General features: G+C 64.4%; 1 pseudogene; it reads left to right on the forward strand.

Annotated features, from left to right (window-relative positions):
* Window positions 1-4,373: 4,373 nt before the first annotated feature.
* On the forward strand, window positions 4,374-6,707 carry LOC142089518 (ammonium transporter Rh type B pseudogene; annotated as a pseudogene).
* The last annotated feature ends 4,595 nt before the right edge of the window (window positions 6,708-11,302 follow it).

Raw genomic sequence — 11,302 nt, forward strand, 5'->3', positions numbered from 1 at the left:
GAGCATCTTCCCCAGCTGGTCCCTCCGCACAGGCAAGATCCGCTCCGGAGCAGCCCGAGATCCCAGGCCAGCCTTGCTCAGGGGGCTCGAGCAGGGGTTGGCACAGCCGGTGCGAGTCCCTGGTACGCTGCCATGGCCCTGCTGCAGCCCCAGCGCCCAGCAGAGCAAGCTGGCACGGGGCTGACGTGTCCCAGCGCCCTGCTCAAAGCCCAGCCCCGCGGCAATGAAACGCAGCCGCTTCTGGAGCAGAGGGTGGTGCCAACGCGGGCACAGCACGCGGCACAGCACGGCACGGCACGGCACGGCACAGAATGCATAGCATGGTTCAGCACAACATGGCACGGCACAGCATGACATGACACGACACGGCATGGTATGGCACGGCACGGCACAGCATACACAGCATGGCTCAGCACGGCGTAGCGTGGCACAGCACAGCACAGCACCAGGGCAAGCCTCGTGCTTGCATAAATGCCACCCAGTGATGCCAGCACCTCGGGCTGCTTCGGTCTCAACCCAGCTGAGCATTTGAAAGCAGAGCAGGGCGGTTTATTGCTTATTTATTCTTTAATTCACCAGCACCCCCCATCTCACGGGCCGATCAGGCCCCATCCTGCCCAGGAGCACGTGGGAGCAGGTGCAGCCCTGCCGGGCTACAGCACCCATCGCCCCAGCGCAGAGCCCCCCAGGACCCCCCTCCCACGGGACCCCCACCCAAGGACCCCCACCCGCGGGTCCGGTGGGCCGTGGGTGCCCACCTGGGCGCGGGGGGGTGGGCGGCGCGCTCGCGCCCGCGCTGCTCGGCACAGTTGGTTATCGTTACATTTGGCATCAGTCGCTTCCATTGGGCTCAATAGGGGAGAGAGAGAGAAAAAGGAAAACTCAGCTCAGGGCAATTTAATAAGTTCAGCGTTACGAGCTGGGGAAAAGCTGTGGAACACACAAGTGGTAACGCAGGATTAATCTTTCCTTTAGTCTTGGGAATTATGTTTTCATTAATCCTAATTTTTCCAGATGTTTCACTCCTTATACCATGCTCTTCAAAGCCTCTGTGGCTGCAAATTCTAATGAAGCCATGAGAACATTTTAAAGAGAAAGATTCAAAGCTTAAATTGCTTCCTTTTTTTTCTTTTTCTTTTTTTTTTTTTTTTTTCCTCCTTCTTTTCCCCCCGGTTGGGCTGTCGGGGAGTGCATGCGTGTGCGGTCCCAGCGCCTCCACATGTTGTGTTACACAATGTGCTAACAAGATGGAGAAGGCCACTCGGACCGCGTGATGCCGCTGTGACGTCTGTTCGGCTTTGTCCCCCCCGGTAGGACCCGGCTGCGAGGGGCTGGGGGGGGGGCTGGCCCCCCGCCTGCCGCCTGACAGCCGGCACCGAGGCTCCTGGGGTCAGAGCTGGACCGGGGCTTTTAAAACGCTCGTGGTGCTCACTCCCGGCTCGCTTAGACACCAGGCGGGTGTTTATGTAGGACCTACGGAGGGGCTGGAGCGGGAACCAGGCACAGCTCCATGGGCAGCCTGGCTTGCCGGCAGGATCTTTAGGGAACGGGGATTTTTGGGGTGCTCCGGGCTCAGGAGGGGGCGGTGGGGAGAAGAGCGATGCCGGGGGTGCCATGGGCAGTCCCTCCCCACCGCGCGGTGCCTCTGCCCGCAGCCCCGTGGGGATGAAGCTGGAGCTCCCGCTCCCTCCTGCCCATGCACCCATCCCCGGGTGCCAGCGCTTCCCCATGGCTGGGGGCACCCAGCCGCCCCAGTGCCACCACGGCGTTCCCAAACCTTCTCCAGCCAACCCCAGCCCGGTGCGGCCGCAGGATCCGGCCGCCGCCGCCCGGCTGGGCTGAGCATCCCCTCCTCACCGGGAGCCCTCCTCTGACGCAGGAGGTCAGACAAGATGATCGGAACAATCCTCCCGGTCTCCAGCGCCCGGGATTCAGATCCATGTACTTATATGGCCTGCAAAACGCGGTGGGAGCATGACCAACGTCTGGAAATCCAGATATGACTAGATCCCTTCATTAGTAATTTCTTGTACATGACTTTCTAGACCATAGGGATTTGTTAAATTTGCAGGAGTGTTTTCTCACAGTGCCATGGACTGGCTGTTGCCAGCATATATTGGCTCGGATCTGTCAGATCCTGTTGCCTTATATGACCCTCGGTTAATTCAGCTTTTCTTTGTATCCAGCCCTCAGCGGGGAACTCCTCTAGCAGTCTCAGCGTGGATCATGCTAAAATGGTTCCCCAGTCCTCCTGCCATAAAACAACTGCCCACACAGTGAAAGGGGGACGTGGGGGGTGGAATTCAATGGTCCCCTCCCCGCCGCCCCGGCCCTCGCCAGATGCTTCCTCCATCCCCGCTCCTTCGGTGCCGAAAGAAAACTCTGCGTGCCTGGAAAATGTTACTGGAGGGACCGGACCTTCCCCCCCGCGCCGCGTCCTCCCCGCCAGGACCGTGGCATCCCGCCGGCGCACCCTGCGCCGCGGGGTTAATCATTCGCTGCTCTCGGGGATGCTCCGGGGCCGGGGGGGACTTTCACCTTCCCAGCGACCTCTCGAAACTTCGACCTTCTTTTATGGGGGCCATAAAGGTTATTTTTTAATCTGCGCCCCGGCGGGGTTTCCCCCCTCTCTGCAGCGGGGTCTTTGGCCTGGGGAGCGCTTGGGCATCGCTGCTTTTTGCACCTCGCCTGGTTTGGGAAGTGGGGAGGCTAAACGGGATGGCCTTTTTCCCGAGGGAAGGGGATGGTGGTACCCAAAGGCTCGGCAGAAGAGCATGGCGGTGGCTGGCCCTGTCTCCGTGTGTGCCCATGTGCCAGCACGGCTCGCGCCCGTGTTGGATGCAGCAGATCCAGGGGTGCTGGCGGGAGGGATGCGAGGGGCTGCGGGTCACGGTGGAGCCCTTCTGTTGGCTTCTGCCCCTCTGGGAGCCTGGATAAGCATCCCAAATTCCCGGATCGCTGCCAGAGCAAGATTTCCAGGTGGAAAAAGAGCACGTGTCCAAGGACATCCCGCTGAGCCTGCAACTCCTTATCACCCGCCGATGGAGATAAGGAGCCCTGTCCCCTCCCGAAACATCCCCATCCCCGAGCACCAAGCCCGCGCTGCTGCTTCCCCGCGTGCCCCTGCACAGCACCTATCGACCTGGCAAGCCGGTGAGGGCACCCCAACCTCCCGGCGTCCCCGCACCTCTGCCCCTTCCCAGAGGCGACGGCCGGATCCAGGAGGGCCTTTACATCCCAAGCCTCCCGACACGATGCTTGTCCTCTCCAGCAGATCTGGCAGCGCTGGGATGCTCCAGGAGGATGCGTCTCCTCCAGCACCCTCCTCCTCGCAGGAGGCACTTTGCAATCTTCAAAGCACTCTGCTTTTTGAAAGACCTGTTCAAAAGCTTTCTCTTTCAGAGCTTTAGTTAGCCTCGGCTTAAAAAAGCCCCAAACTGAAGTGGGAAGGGGAGAAGGGGAGGGCTGAGCCGCTGCGGGGCAGCAGGAGGGGAGCAAGCGTGCAGCAGCGAGCATGCAGCAGCGAGCGTGCAACACTGAGCGTGCAACACTGAGCGTGCAGCAGTGAGCACCCCCGTGTCCAGCACACCAGAGTGAGCCCTACCCTTGCTCGCATGCAGCTCCCTTGCTCGCTGGGGCCAAAACGTTTCCCCCAGGTCTTTAAGAGCAGCACGGCTCCTCCGTTTCAGGAGCACTGCCCGCTCCGAGCGTCACCCTGGGGTTTTATCTCACCCGCCATCAACGAAAGAGGTTTTACTGCGCCAGGCTGTCCCCTTGAAAATCCCTTTGGCAGGCTGGCGTGGCATGCGAAGGGTTACGGGTGAGGGGCCGGGGGGCTGAAATCGCCTTTCGTTGCCTTTTTTCTACCAGCAAGGGGTGGGGGAGGCTTCGCCTGCGTCCCCTCGTCCCTCGTCCCTGCTGCTGGTGGAGGTGGGAGCCGGCAGCAGCCGCGGGCAGTGGGTCGGGCTGTGCCCCAGTGCGGGCACAGGCAGGAGCAATGGGACCATCCTGCCCACCCATCCCACCTCGTCCCCAGCCACCCCGGGGAGAGCCGTATGGCACCGCGGGGACCCCAGCCTCACATTTCCTTGGGCGGGGGATCCCAGTGGGAGCATCTGCTGCCGTTAGCAGCACCGGCCGTGCGGCAGGGACACGTTACGGGCAGACAAAGCACCCCGGGTCCCATCCCGCAAACCCCCGCAGCTCTCACCACCCCTCCGCTGCCGTTGGCCACGGCTTGGGTGCAACGCAACCCCTCCTCAACCCCCAAAGGCGCTGCCTTCAAAGCACCTCCTCCTCCTATACGTTGCCCCCATTTCCAGCATCTTTGGGTTGAAAAATGGCCGGGGAGGGTTTGGCAGAGGAGCCTCGCGCAGATTATTCAACAATTGTTTCCCATTTTGCGCCCTCGCCTGCCTCATCCTCCAGTAACAATGACGAAGAGCGGCGCGGAGCCAGCGCCCGCGGCAGGGGTGTTGAGATCAGGGACAGCACAAAAATATCTTCTCTCTGGAACAAATATTTACCAACCCTTCTGCCTTTTGTTCTTGTGGTTCTCATATATTTTTTTTTTTTTCCAGACATTCACTGGCAAAATGTCACACTAAGCAGCAACCCAGAAACTTCGGGGTAGCTGCTTGGCTGCTCTGGGCTTTGTTTTTCTCGCGCACTAATTGTTAATGAATTTCCAGCCATTCAAGCCAACGCAAACCTGTGAGAAAATGATCTTTTCGGCCCTGATTTTGGAGCTTTATGGCACTTCGCAAAATCCAGGCAGTTGCCGAGCAAAACGTGCATCGTCCCGCAGCGTGGGGCGGTGGCGGTGGCAGTGCCGGAGCCGTCCCCGGGTGGGATGCGGCAGAGCCAGACCGGGAGCTGGGGGAGTCTGAGCTCCCAGCATCGCCCCGGGGGCTTCAGCAGCGCGGTCCCCGCTCCTGGGATGGGGATGGCTTAAACGGGGGTGCGCGCCATGGTACCCTCGTCCCTGGCCGGCTCCTCGCAGATCATCCTTCTCCCCCCTCTGCCCCATGGCAGGTTTTTCTTGTTTCCCTTCAAAATTATAACCCCCCTCATGTCCACTTTTTATGGCGGCCAAACAAGAGCACGTAGGTAATTTACAGGCGTTGTGTTTAAAGAAGGGAGGGGGAAAAAATACTCCTTTTCTGGCACATAAACTTCTATCTTTGGTTAAAAATTAACTGTGGCCATAAAACCCCGATGTAGGAGCGAGCAGAGCTCACCCCGCGAGTGCTGCTGGGCTGCCGCCCCGCGCCCAGCCACCCCACTGGTCACTGTCCCCTCCTGTCCGCCCCGGGATGGCCGTGCCACCCCCTGCCCGCCCCCGCCGCCTCCTGCCCCTCTGCCTGGGGCTCTTCCAGGGCGCTGTGCTCCTCTTCTCCCTCTTCGTCACCTACGACGAGCCCTCGGCGCGGGCAGAGGATGACAACTTGGTGGCCAACCAGCTCTACGGCATCTTCCCCCTCTTCCAGGACACCCAGGTGATGCTGGTGGTGGGGCTGGGGCTCTTGCTGGCGTTCCTGCCCCGCTACGGGCTCAGCGCCGTGGCCCACAACTTCCTCCTGCTCAACTTCTCCACGCAATGGGCGCTGGTGCTGCAGGGCTTGCTCCACCACTTCCACCACGGCCAGGTCCACCTGGACCTCCGCAACCTCCTCACCGCCGAGTTTGCCGCCGTGACGGTCCTCATCTCTGTGGGGGCCGTCCTGGGGAGGACCAGCCCCTGCCAGCTCCTTGTCATGGCCGCCTGCGAAGTTCCCATCTACCTCGCCAGCGAGTGGGCCATCATCACCCGTCTGGGTGTCCTCGACGCCGGGGGCACCATCACAATCCATGTCTTCTCCTGCTATTTTGGTCTCGGTGTGTCCAAGGCTCTGTTCGGGGCAGCGCGGCAGCCGGTGCACCCCAAGGAGACGCCAACGCCCCGCTCTGACCTCCTGCCCCTCGTGGGCATGCTCATCCTCTGGGTTTTCTGGCCCAGCTTCGTGGCCGTCCTCTGCCAGCCAGGAGATGCCCAGCATCGTACCATCCTGAACACCCTCCTGGCCATGAGCGCCAGCGCTGTGACCACCGTGGTGGCCTCCAGCCTGCTGGAGAAGGACGGCAAGCTCAGCCCCGGCCACCTACAGAACGGCAGCCTGGCCGGCGGGGTGGCCATTGGCGCGGTGGCTGACATGGCCATGCTGCCGGTGGCCACTCTTGCCCTGGGCAGCCTCTCGGCCATGGTGTGCGTCCTTGGCTTCAGGTTCCTCACCCCGCTCCTGGCGAGGAAGCTCGCGCTCCAGGACCAGTGCGGCATCCACAACCTCCACGGCTTGCCCAGCATCCTTGGTGCCATGGCCAGCGCCGTGGCCATCCTGGTGGCACCTGAGGACACCTCTGGGTCCCACTTCTCCCAGGTGTCCCCCGTCGGGGGCAATGCCAGTGAGGCAGCGGGGGGACGGTGGGGGGACCGCGGGGCAGGCGGGCAGGCGCTGTGCCAGGCAGCGGGGCTGGCGGTGGCCATCAGCGGCTCGCTGCTCGCCGGGCTGCTCGCCGGCACCGCGCTCCGGCTGCCCTGCCTGGCCCGGCCGCCTGAGCAGCGCTGCTTCGACGACTCGCTGTATTTTAAGATCCGGGGTCAGGCCGAGAGCCCGGGGCCGGGCGGCGCCGCCGAGGAAGGAGCCCTGGCTCTGAAGGAGCGGGTTTAGGCGCTGGTGCGTGTGCAGCCCCGGCGAGGGCCAGGGCACCGGCTCAAGGGCCGTACCTTTCTGCCCCCATCACCCGCGGGGAGCAGCGGGCAGGAGATGCTGCCTGCGCCCGCTCCTTGCCCCATGCCCGGCTCCAGCTGCCAAGGATGCTGGCAGGGCCGGGGCAGCATCGCAGCACCAGTCCCTCCTCCGTCCTCCCAGGAGGCTGCGAACCCCCTCCTCTGCCCCGGCCGCTCCCAGGATCCCTCCATCCCCAGCAGCAACCGGAGAGACAACCTGCTCGGGGTGTCTCCCCCCGGCATGGCTAATAACCCCCGGCTAACCCAGACCGCCCCGCCGCAGGGCATTGGCACCGGCGCCGGCTGCTTCGCTCTTGGCGGGCAGCGTCACCCACGGTGCCCGCCCCGACCCTCGGCTCCAGGTCCCGCTCGGGTCTTCCCTGCCCACGATGGGCAGCACCCAGCGAGGGCTGCCGGCTTGCTGCTGGCTCGCTGCCGGCTCCAGCCACGGCTCTGGCCACGGCACCGGGGACTCAGCATCCACTGCTGGAGGGTGGAAACGCAGCGGCGGGGTGAGGTGAGATGAGCTGAGCTGGCCCCGAGCGAGGGATGTTACAGGGAGTTGATAACCTGCGCGGAGCAATCTGCTCTCCCGGATAGTTTGCAACGGGAGGTGCCAGCTTTTTTTACCACCCGTGCACCACGCGGCGATGAGGACGCAACCCAAGCATGGCGAGGAGCCTCGGAGACAGCCAGGATGCAGGAGGCACCCGCACCCCACAGCACCTTCATCCCACCGCGAAGCTGGGGCCAGGAAAGCTGCGCCGGCATCCGGGGATGCTGGGGGGCCCCTGAGGAAGAGCAGCGGCCCCGTCTTATCCCGCCCCGGGCAGCGAGCCGCTTCCACCCCGCGGAGGACAAAGCCTGTGGTCCATCGCTGGCATGCGGCAAGCTGCGAGTGCGGGGCCGCATCCTGCCCGGAGCGCGAGGGCTGTGATTCACATCCCCCCCCCATCCATGAGTCACCGCTGCCCCTGCGCCACCACGGATCCCGCTGCTGCGGAGACAATGTCGGCGATGCTCGCGGGCTCCCGAGGGGTAGAGGCAACCAAACCCCCCCAGCGCCAGCCGCAGGAGCGGGGGGCTCTCAGCGCGGTTGGGGGTCCCCAAGCCCAAGCCAGCGGGAGCGGGGCTGGATCCCCACCGCCCGGCACGGCCCCAGGCGGAGCCGACACCACGAGGGAGCGAGGCTGGGGAATTTGCCCTCCAATAATCACAAACAGGCTCGGGAGCCCGGGCGTGTTTGGTTAATTGTTAGAATAAAATATTGCCGAGCTCTGACAAAGGAATCCTGCCCCGCAGCCCGGCGCGGCCGAACAATGGGTCCCGGCGCTGGATGCCGTGGGCCGAGCAGCGGGGCTGGGGGCCACGGCGGCGGGAGGCAGCCCGGTCCCCCCCGGCCCCCAGCCAAGCCCCGGCAGCTCCCCGGCTTCTCGGCAGCTTGGCGTGGATGTGCCCCGTGCCAGTGTCGGGAGCCATCGCGCACCCGCTGGCCAGCTCGGAGGGGCAGCGGGGTCCGGCCGGGCCCCTCGCCACTGCCTGGCTCCCGCTGGGCGTCGAGAGCCGCCGGAGCCAGCGCCCGCCCGGGGAGCCGCGATACCATCGGGGCCAGGATCGGCAGCATCCAGCCTCGGCGCGAGCTGGTGCTCCCGCTGAGCCCGGCATCCCGGTCCCGCTGGCTTCCCCCTGTGCCGAGGCCTGCCGGCTCCAACGCCTGGCTCCGGCTCCAGCTCCGGCGGCGGGGAGGAGGGTGCATGGGGCCGGTGGTGCCGGGGGCTGCGGCCACCACCTTGGGAAGCAGCTGTGGAGAGGACTCATGTGCACACACCCATGCACATGCATGCACACGCATGCACACACATGCACACACACAAAATCACATGCATGCATCCATGCACACACACATACATGCATGCACGCACATAATCACATGCAGGCAGCCATACAGACGCACACACACATACATGCATGCACATGTATGCACAGACATATACATGCATGCACACACACACAAGCATTCACACACGCATGCACACTTGCATGCACGCACATGCACGCGCAGCCCCGAGGCTGCAAACCTCTTGCTGGCGGAGGAGGCAGCGGAGCAGGGCAGAGCTGCTTTCCAGCATCACCCAGCCCTTCCCAGCGAGGACGCAGCCTCCCGCCGAGCAGCCTGCGGCACCCAGCGGGGGAGCGGGCGATGGGGCTGCGGGGAGGGAGAGTACCCGGAGCTGGGCCTGGGCACACCCCGCCTCTCGGCTGGCATGTCCCAGCTCAGGCACCCCGGCACGCCGTGGCACAATCTGGTCAGCAGATGCCTTCAAAACCAGCAACGGGCCCAAGAAACGGGGGGGCATCAGCATTTTCCCACTGCCCAGAGGGGCTCAGGCACCCGGCATCCCACAGCCGGGGGTGCCAGGACCCACCTGGGCCGTGGCACAGCTCCATGCACCCCCGTTCCCGGCCGTCCCCATCGCCTGGGACCCGCCAACCTCCAGCTGGAGCCGGGCAGCGATGCCGCTGGGTGTGCCGCCCCGCGCCCGGCTCTCCCCGCTCCTCCAAACCAGCCGCTCTCCAAAGGATGGAGCAGTAAAGTATTCAGCAGAGCCCCTAGCGTTTATCACACCGTAAATCTGGGCTTTCAACAGCTTTACGATGCTGCAGGGAGATGGGAGAGAACAAAACGCTGCTCTGCTTCGTCAGACACAGCCTGCGTGTGCCAGTGCCCCCAGCGCTGGGGCTGCCAGGGGACGGGCCCCCAGCCCCGCTTGCGAGGGGGATGAGGACCAAAGCAGGGGGCTCGTGTGGGTGAGGGCCCCCCCGGACACCGGCCAGGGGGGCTGCTGGCACCCCAGGATGGTGACGGCTCTGCTCCAGCCCAGGGGCAGCTGCGTTTCAGAGGGACGGTGATGGTGTAAAGGGGCGAAACGCGCCTCCGGCATCGGCTCTGCGGAAATGCAGCAGCCACCATCCCCTGGCACGGTCCCTGGGCACGGTACCCTGGCATGGTCCCCCGGCACAGTCCCCCAGCACGCTGGGGTCTGCTGCTGCCTCTGAGCTCAGCCCGCAGCCGGGTTGGGATGCAGCACGCTGGTCCTAGTAAGGAGCACCAGTCCCCATCCCTGTCCTCATCCCCGTCCCCATCGCTGTCCCCATCTCTGCAGCGCTCATCACCGACCCCCAGCCCCCGGCGGGCCCCTGCCGTGATTGCAAAACAAGCGGCGAAGGGAGGAAGCCGTGATTGCGCTGTTTGCACAGCGCTCGGATGCATCTGGCAAGGCGATCAGCCGGCGGCACAGGGCACGGGGCGGGGGCGAGGGCACGGCGAGCGAGTCCCCCACCCCGCGCATCCCCTCGTGTTCTGACACACGCCTGTTTGCCCGTAGCGTGCCCAAGCGCGCGCATGGCAGCCCCGCATCCGCCTCACCTGCCGTCCGGGCGGGCTTGCGCAAGGCGCGCGCTCGGACCGCAGGCGAGGTCGGGGCTGGCGGGACGCCGACCGGCTGCCAAGCGGCTGGCACGGCGTGGGGGGGGCCCACGGCAACAACGGCTGCTGGAGCCACATCAGAGCGGCCCCCCCAGAGCAGCCGGGAGCGTGCGGTGCTGCCCTCGAAGGAAATGCGCTCACTCCCATGTGCTGCACACTTGGGTTCGCCTCGCTGCTATTTTTATTTGACTTTTCAGGGCCTGTTTCCTTTTTCCGGCTGTTTTTGCTGTGATTCCACCGTCGCTTCGACCTCGCTTTTCCCCTCCCTCCCTTTAGCCTCTTCCTTCACTCTTTCCTTCCTTTCCATGCACTCATTCCTGCCGCCGCACCGGGCTCCCTCTACCCCCACCCGGCAGCCGGTGCTTGCGGCGAGCTCGCGGTGAGCTCGCGGTAAGCTCACGGCAAGCGTGCCAATGCCCGTAAACCCCCACGAACGTCAGCGCACGCCTCCCACCGCCACTCAAATGCCAAACCGGCAGCACCGGGCACAACCTCCCCTATTCCCTGCCTGCAGAGGCAGCCGGGGCGAGATGCCGGGGGGGGTGCGCAGGCAGCACACGGTGATTTCTCGGCTCGGCAGCCGCTGCCCTCCCCTGTTGCTGCCTGTGAGGGAAGGGTAACGAACGGGGCTGGTTATTGCTCTGTTTTATTTGGGAAGGTGCTGATGGGTCGGCAGAGAAGGAGGGGGGGGACTTTGCTCCAGCCTTGACGCAGAAAAAAGGCAGTGAGTCACCCTGTCCCAAGCCACCATCCCGCTCACGCCGGTGCACGAGCCACCGGGTCCCGTCGGGGCGTTGCGGTCGTCCCGGCCGTGCCGTGCCGCGGGAACCGCGGCACGGCACGGCCGGGACGACCGCAACGCCCCGGCGGGACCCCCAGCCCCATCCGCAGGGAAGCAAGCATCAATAGGGCTATTTTGGGATGCTGGCGGGATGCGGGGGGGGGTGGGGGCTGGGATGAGGGGGGGAATAAGAAAGAAAACTGAAATCCAAACCAGCGCAAAACCCGCTGTGGAGGCAGCAGAAAGGGCAGGAGGAAAAGAAGGCAGA

This window comes from Calonectris borealis, chromosome 17, assembly GCF_964195595.1.
Source record: "Calonectris borealis chromosome 17, bCalBor7.hap1.2, whole genome shotgun sequence".
Classification (NCBI taxonomy): domain Eukaryota; kingdom Metazoa; phylum Chordata; class Aves; order Procellariiformes; family Procellariidae; genus Calonectris; species Calonectris borealis.